The following is a 6734-nucleotide window of genomic DNA, read 5'->3' as shown; positions in this document are numbered from 1 at the left end:
GACCACTTCCACAGACAATACTTAACTATCTGCTAGGAACAGGACTGGCCCCATGCTTTACTAAGAAAGTCTCTCAGATATTAGGTAGTAAACTTTTTATTATAAATTCAAATAAGAATTCTTTTGACTTAGGACTAGCAACGATTTTCTCTAATGTTATTTACCCAAGGTATTTTATAAAAAGGAGTCATGGTAACTGATGCCTTGTATTATTATTAGCCTGTTCTTACATCAGATTTGTGTTGAACTTAAATGCCTTTGAATAGATGTCTCTCCATCATTAGCCTCTACTGCAGGTCCTGCATCTAGCCTGGTCATATCATTCAGAGTCACAGCTGGCTAAGGTTCTTCCCTGAGGCCAAGACCTCAAGCTTCCGGTTGTACTTTCTTCTTCCTTGGGTGCCTACATGCAAAGCATGGGTCTACTCTCTACTAGGCTGCAGGGAGATCTGGGGTGTCCCCAGGAGTCCCAATAGGAAAAAGACTGCTACCCGTGGGCTATCTACACAGCTCTGGGTCTTTCAGCCTCCCTGAAGACATGTCCTCCTATCTCAGAGCTGTCATGGGACATGTGGAGTCTGAAGGTCCTTTCAGACAACCTGTTTTTGTTTTCCTTTGATCTGTATGCTTTGTTTTCTTTCTGAGGGACCACTTTCTCAAATTTGGAAAACCATTTCTGAACCACGAGCTAGAGTGAAGAGTTGCAGAATGAATACCTGAGTACCAGTCTACAGAGTCCTTTCTTATGTAATCCTGATGGCTGCTGGCCTGGCTGCCAAGGGACCAAGAATCCCAGAGGGGAGGCTAAAGAAAGTTCTTCCTTTCTCCTTTGCATCTAAAAAATAAAATATACTGTGAAGACATTTCCAGTGTGTTTAAATATAGAGTGTTCTGGAATCTGAGGGAAAAGCACAGTCCTGACCACTGGCTGGTGACCCACATGTGGAAGTTTGGTCAACCCTAACAACCAAAGCCTGATCAGAAGCTTTTGTCCCCCTTCTATAAAGACAAACTCCCATCTTCACGGTTTTTATTTCTCTGAGTAAATTCCCATGAGACAGGACCATTCGTAGTTCTGGTCAGTTGCGTTGGGCTCTGGACAGTTTGGATACATCCCTGAACACTTGAGAACATCTGCCACCTGTGGTGGGAACTATCCAGGTGTATCCTCATTAAAGGGCTGGTGACTGAAATGACCTGATGAGGACGTGGGACTACAAGATGCCGTAGAAAGGATCACTGGCTTGAACTTAGGGGAAAGTGTCACATGACCTCCGTCGTGACCAGAAAAGCTTTTCTTCTTAGTGTTCTTGGTTAGTGGCATTTTTTTTTTTTTTTTTTTCTGACACATTGCCGTCAATAACTGCTATTGAAAACATGTCTTACACCTCCTGGAGGGACTGAATTTCTTATAGATCACTTTCATCTCTGTGAGCAAACACTGTGTCCTGGAAGGACTTGCATGGGTTTTCCTAGTAAAGTCGCTGAGACAAGAAAGCTTTGAATCTAGATGACGAGGGGCTCCTCTGTCCCTACACAGTTTCGGGAGCATCTACTCCATCTGTGGACTGGTAGCCGGGTACACACTTGCCAGATGGGGCCCTGGCACACTCTGGTGGAACATGTCTGCACTCTACAGTAATAGTCAATGCCTTGGACTCAGTACGCTGCTTCATTTAAGTATCTGCATCTTTAGAGTGAGTTGAGTCGACATTGCTCAGGGTTACGAGGTCTTCTGCCTTGGGTTGCTCAAGGTCAAAGTCCCTGCGAATTAAGGCAGAGCCTCTTCATCTGCCATCCTGGCTGAGTTTCTTCACCTCATTCCCACATAGAGTATCAACATGCCCATTTGGCTCATGTCCCAGGCTCTCAGGGAAGGCGTCGCTAAGTTGGAAGTAAGACCAAGATATTCTCTCTGGTGGTACATGTCAATGAAACCTTTCCTGAGACAGACGCGATTCTTTTTCTGCAAGTGTCCAACAGCAGGTTTCAATCAGGAATTGTACAAGCAGGGGAAGCTTTTCTGTAAATTCGTTTTCTAGTTCTGGGCTGGGTTAAGCAAGCATCCAAAGAATGCTTAGAGCCATACATACTGTGTTAAGTATTGTTTAATACCCCCAATAATTACCTTAGGGAAACAACATTGGTGCTCGGAAAACGGTCTAGTAGCCTTTGGGCTGTGCTCATTTTCTCTTCCTCATTTCCTTGATCCATTACGCAGACCCAGTTATCATCGAGATCCGATGAGAAGATATTTCCTGAACTATTTTGCCAGAAGTCCTTCTATGGCAGATGCTGAGACAAAAGTAAGTTCATAGTCTTAGTGTCCTTAGGCTTCAGAGCCCAGTTTCTCTTTAAGCCCTCTGCAGAATGTCACGTTGGTGACAGCCTAAAGATGGCTTTTGAGAGGGTATCTTTTTCATTAAAAGAGCACAACATATCCAAGATAGGTTTGGGTAGACTGCCATTTTCACTGACGGCAGGTAGAGAAAGTCCAAAGATCTGCCCTAGCATAAGAGATTCTGGCAGCATGGGCAGGCTAAAAGCCCACCAACACACCTAGTTCGAGAAAGACTTCTTTTTTGACCAGTGTCCCTTGGTTGCAATACTGTTTCCAGGTAGATAGACTTCAGGATGAGTGAGCTAGCTGTCATGGCATCTCTTAGGGTAGCTGTTCCATGGGGGAAGGGCTCTTGGAGGCTGGAAAGGGTGGCAAGATCATTCAGTCCCTAAGGCGGGAGGGCAGTGTCTTGAAATGGTTCATTTTTATTCTATGGGAATATTCATGTTCAGTGAGTTGGTATGTTGCAGCTGGTTTTCCAGGATTGATCTGTGTTTGGTGATCTCCCTCAGACACATTTACTGTGAGTATTTGTAGTGGCCTATTGATGACTTCACTCATTATATCTGGATTCATAATGCTTACGTTTTTGCAGTAGGCATTATTGCCAAATCATTGGTGATGATGATTTCATTTCAAGAGAAATGCTCTTTGGGTTGTCCCTCTCTTCTTCTAAGATCTCAGGACAGAGAACCATTTTGTTCTAGAAAGTGGCCAAGGCTGGCACGACACAAAATATTTTACGGTATTGGTGCCACTTCTCATCCTTGACTCATACAGCACGCTATCCATAGATCACTTCATTTGTTTCCATCTTAAAGTCATTGCTATATTTAGCTTTGGCCTCAAAGCAAAGATCATAAAATAGAGAAGGATGCCACTCCTGCTCCTGCAGGCCCCTTCTGAGTTCTACCTGAGCTTCGGTCATCAGAGCTCTAGAAGACACCACCAGCAGGACGCTAGCAGAGGGATTTTCCCCGACATCAAGCCATCTTTTCAGGGCTTCATGGAGGATCAGAAGCATGGTGCTCCCTCCTTCTGCTGGCGTTTTCATTTCCTTCACCAGTACTTCCCACTGTCCCCAAACAGAGGTAGCTGGCTCTGATGACCTCGAAGTTGACTCCACCAAAGCCATCTCATGGGACCTAGAAGAGCAGGGAAAGGGAACCTCCAACCCACGTTTTTAATCCTCCTACAGCAAAGAGAGACTCAGCAAGGCTGCAAGGCCTATTCCGAGGTGGAATAGAGCTAAAATATAGAAATGGTAATCCACGGTTCCCCAAGGTACACAGGAAGCCATGGTCTAGCACACCACAGAGTGAGAGGTAAGATAGGCAGGAAAGTTACTGGGTGCAACAACTATTAAATCTCCATGGTGACCAGCTCCAGTATCCACGTGGAGGATGCAGAAAGTTCTAGGGTGTTGCAACAAAAGTCTTGGAGGGCACAAGGTCCTCTCCTTCTTGGTCCATGGCTTCCTGTGATGTCAAGATTGTTAGAGAAGAGAAGCACTCTGTGGCCCGCTTACAGCATCTCCTTATGGGACATCTCTTCTGTGAAGAAAATCTTCAAGTATATCTGGACCAGATGATGACTATACAGCCTGGTGGCTGGTGGCTGGTGGCTGGAGGTCTGGGGCTGTGGTGCATAGCAACAGCTTCTCCATCCCTGGCCTTTACCATTGTCTTTGTCTCATCAACAGAGATAAGCAGAGACCTTGCTGTGTATATACCTGCTCCTTCTTTGTCTCCTCCACATGTCCTCATACTCAGAAGACTGGCTCTTTCCTTCCTCTCTCGGGGCGGGGGCGGTCCCTAGCACCTTTTTACTGTGTAGGCTAGGCCAGGCCAGGCACTTTGCCCCGGGTTAGAGAATGACTAGTTTTCCTGCCTTTGAGCTAAGCCCTGACACTCCTGAGTATCAGAATGATGCTTTCTCTCATCTCTGCTGGAGCATCGCTAAATCCAGATACACAAGTTCTCTCTCCCTCTCCGCCCCCTCTCTCTCCCTTCCTCCCCCTTCTTACCCCCTTTCCAACTTCTATTTTCTGTCTGAGTTGATGTTTACTAGTTTGAAATGTTTTCTAACCCCCTGGTGCCTTTAAGATTGGGTCTGAACTCTGCAGGAGACCAGGAGCCTCTCAGGGAACGCAGCTCCCCCCATTCAATTCCCTGGGGCCCTACTTGACAGATTGTCAGCCTGCCTCTAGGGGGTGGCTGGGCTGCCACTTTCTGCAGCAAGGTTCCTCCCAAACTAGGTACTTTGTGTTTACCCACTGAAGTTCTCTGTGCACACCTCCATCTCTCCATCTAGCATAGGTTCTCTTGTCTACACTCTTCATTGTTTTGGGGGGTGGGTGGGTCGGGGCTGGTGTTTTGCATCTTTCTGTTTGTATCCTATTGTGTGGATAAAGCAGTTACTCTTTGCAGATAGATGATTGTTGAAGAATTCACTGGCTACATTAAGAACAAGCAGAACAAGCCAGTGTATCCCTCATAGCTGTCCATACGATCTGCTTTTGGTCTCCTCCTCTACGATGGTAATTTCTCTGCTTCTACACAGCATGCCTCTGGTACCCCCACATGGTGAACCTAGATTGTTGAGACTTCTGCCTAAGGGATCCCCCACAGAAATCTGTCACCAACTGCTAAAGGTTCTCCTTTTCATTGCTTTCTACCTATCTGTCCCCTCCCCATATCTGTCCCCTCCTCCTCCCTCTGTGAGGCAGGTGTGTGTGTGTGTGTGTGTGTGTGTGTGTGTGTGTGTGTGTGTGTGTGTGTTTCAATTTCCTTCAGAAAACTGTAAGGACCTTGTGTGGAGTATGCTCTCACCTCCACCTACTCCTTCCTCTGCAGTGGAGCGGGAAGGTCATTCCAAACTGTGGGGCTGCACTGAGGGTGGCTGAGTGGTGGGGAGCTTACCTGTTGTGCTTGATCAAAGCTCCATGTTCCATCTCCAGGATCGTGTACACACATAAGTGTTGCATAGGTGCCCATTTCACAGCCTTGCCTCCACTCTGCTAGTGGCTTTTCTTGGACTTTATGCTAGTGGCTTTTCTTTCACTTCACCCTCAGCCTGGCTCTGTAGACTTGTTTTCTGTCACTGGATCACTTCAGCCTTCTCTCCTGTTGCACTCCATAACGGGTTCCAGAATCCTTCAGCAGGTCTCAGGACGCTTGGTTCTGCTGCTTCCCACCTTGGAACACCCTTCCCCTCTCTTCACCCAGGACTTATTTCTTCTTCCAAGTATCTAGGGCAGTGGTTCTTAACCTATGGGTTGTGATCCTCTTAAGAGTCAACCGACCCTTACACGGGGATTGTCCAAGACAATCCGAAAACACGGATATCTACACTACGATTCATAACAGTAGCAAAATTAGTTATAAAATAGTAACAAAAATAATTTTATAGTAGGGGTCATCACAACATGAAAAACTGTATTAAAGCATTAGAAAACATTAGGAAGGTTGAGAGTGACTGATCTAGGAGCACCAGGAACTTCTCTCTGGTCTGAAGATGCAGCTTAGCTGTGCTGGCCCATATCCATTCAACACAAGCCTGTCCTGTTATAGGGGCAGCCATGGGCCACCAGGTAACCCCTTGATCTCAAGGGCTTCCCCAACATTGTGCTGCTTGGTTCATCTGGTTAACTTCCTTCCTGGACTAGAAGTTGCTGGAGGCCAAGAGTCCCACAATGGCTGCTCTGGTGGCCTTCCAGTCTAGCAGGCTCCACCTCCCAGAATTCATCTGCCTTGTGTTCAGACCTGTGCAGAGGCTTGGGTTCACTGAGTTGAATCAGACAATCTCTACAGCAAAGGCTGCTCCTGGACACTCTGGCCTGGTTCTCTCACCAGGATCCGCACAAAGGGTCTGGTCAGGAAGCATATCTACAGACAGCACCTCTCCCATGATACGAATGGTCCTCATGCTTGCAAGGTAAGCACGTTACCAACTGACCAGCTCCCTGGCCCACATTTTGTTTTATTTTCATTTCTGAGACAGGGGCCTGCTATGTCATCCAGGCCAGGCCAGAACCTGCAATTGTCCTGTCTCAGCTTTTCAAATGCTGGCGCAGTACACATTTTTAAAAGTTTTTATTTATTTATTTATTTCTTGTTCTCACTCTAGTTGGGCCACTGGAAGGGGAAAAAGCTTGCCTGATCAGTCTCCCACCTCTCCCCAGAGGTGTAGGAAGACAAGTTAATGTCTCACCTCCAATGGCTTGGAATGCAGATTGTGTGTTGACTGATGGGTGATGTCTGCTGTGGGTACCATGAGGAAATTTGGTGACACTCAGCGCACTTGCCATCCCTTCTCTTGGGATAATGAGCTATCAACTTTATTCTAAGACAGGTTCTCCTCCTAGAGCCCAGGCTGGCATGGACTTCCTGGG

General features: G+C 46.7%; 1 pseudogene; it reads right to left on the bottom strand.

Annotated features, from left to right (window-relative positions):
• Window positions 1-1928: 1928 nt before the first annotated feature.
• LOC128103828 (rho GTPase-activating protein 20-like) lies at window positions 1929-5327 on the bottom strand (annotated as a pseudogene).
• Window positions 5328-6734: the final 1407 nt, after the last annotated feature.

The sequence above is a fragment of the Peromyscus californicus genome, unplaced genomic scaffold (assembly GCF_007827085.1).
Source record: "Peromyscus californicus insignis strain IS unplaced genomic scaffold, ASM782708v3 Scaffold_8__1_contigs__length_139910024, whole genome shotgun sequence".
NCBI lineage: Eukaryota > Metazoa > Chordata > Mammalia > Rodentia > Cricetidae > Peromyscus > Peromyscus californicus.
Note: the sequence above shows the minus strand (reverse complement) of the source record. Positions and strands in the feature narration are given on the sequence as shown.